The sequence below is a fragment of the Hordeum vulgare genome, chromosome 3H (assembly GCF_904849725.1).
Source record: "Hordeum vulgare subsp. vulgare chromosome 3H, MorexV3_pseudomolecules_assembly, whole genome shotgun sequence".
NCBI lineage: Eukaryota > Viridiplantae > Streptophyta > Magnoliopsida > Poales > Poaceae > Hordeum > Hordeum vulgare.
The window spans coordinates 460,383,175-460,384,897 of record NC_058520.1 but is presented as its reverse complement, the minus strand read 5'-3'; positions in this window follow the sequence as shown (position 1 = coordinate 460,384,897).

Sequence of the window (1,723 nt, the reverse complement as noted above, 5' to 3'; positions counted from 1 at the left end):
GCGGTTACCTCGCCGGCTCGTCGTTTCGCCGACAGGCCTGTGCCTGTTGTCCAATGCTCGGTCAAGTCTCACGAATGATGGACGAATGATTTCCTCAACGGCAAAGGTGGATACATATGGATATGGATGTTGCTCACCAATGCGTGGCACCTAAGCTTTTGCCTGCTTGAAGAAAGAAATTCGAGCTTTTCTTCTTCTTTATTCGGTACTTTCCGAAAGCGCCATCCTAATCGAATCGACACTACGACTCACGTCCTAACCATCTTACTGTTACTAACCCAATATTCATTTCCACGACCCATCATCCATTCTACAATATGATAACAACGCTATCACTTTCATGAAACACGATTTGGACATGGCTGTTAGGATGAAATTGGTTATTATTCTTTTCGAACAACTATCCGAGCATGAGATTAATTTTCTTAAGAATGCATTATTGTGCTTTGGATGCACCAAAGAAAAAAATAGCATTATAAACAAATTATTAGGGCATGAGGTGTTGAATTATAAATGAGTTTAGGTCCCATATAAGACAATAATTTTTGATTAATCTCTATGATTCATATGAGTGTATGACAAGTGGTGGGAAGTTTTGTATCATACTCCTACAGTAGTAAGAGTCGGTCCCCCATCTATATTGTTAAACTTTTAACAGACGACAACATATTCGTTATTTGAGTTTTAATATAGCTAGCCTGAAGGCCTTTCTGTCAAAAAAAAAAAAATTAGGCCTCTTTATAAGGGATGCTCTATCACTCGTCAGTGGGAGCTTAGAAAAAGGAGTTGTACACGCACAATCCTCCTCTTTCGCCGCCCGCCTCGCCACGCCTCGGCTTGCCACGACACGGGTGCGCGTCACAGATTGCAGGAATGAGCCGAGTCGAGCCTTATTTTTACCAGTTACAAATGGTTATTTAATTGTGGATCAATTAACGAATCGCTAAACCAAAGTGTCACTGTTCGAGACGTTGGACTGTGGGCTGTTCGAGGACTCAGTCGTGGGTCTGGCCCAGGCCCACCTACCCAACGACCTATATAAGGAGGCGCCAACTCTAGAGTGAAACCTAATCCGTTCACTCTCTCCCTCTCTCAACAACCCCAGTTGTCAACTACTATTCTTCTCAGTGTGCTGCTTCCGACGAGCCCATCCCGATGACCGCGTGCATTGGTCAGGAGAGCAGGTTCCTTCGGAACCATGTCGTTCAAGGTACTGCCCGGGAGAACGGCAATAAGGTTTTTGGGGAGCATCTCAGCGTGACTGCTCCCGATGAGTCCTCGTTTCCGTCCTCCTCTGCTTTGACTACTTCCCCTGCATCGATGACCACGTCGCTGTCGCCCGCAAGAAGAAGGCCACGACGACGCCGAGGTTGCTGCTACCGCCGTCGCGTTGGCTTGGCCAACCGGAGGGAATAATTTGTTCATCCCTCATTTACTCGTTCTCGTGCAAGCCGTATATGCCATGTTCATAGATATTTCATTTTTATGTCCTGTATGTCCTATTATGCTTAGATATCCACATGAAGTGCATATCGTACTTACCACACTGGTTATTTACTCATGGATTTGTCTAATCAGGAAAGTGCTAATATTTCTAACAATCCAAAAATCTTATTTTAGGCACTTTTGATTCATGGCTTCGCCTCTACGCTGAAACCGAAAAAGTTTACTGCTACCTCTCGAGCTTGCGTTGGTTTTTCCCTTGAAAAGGAAAGGGTGATGC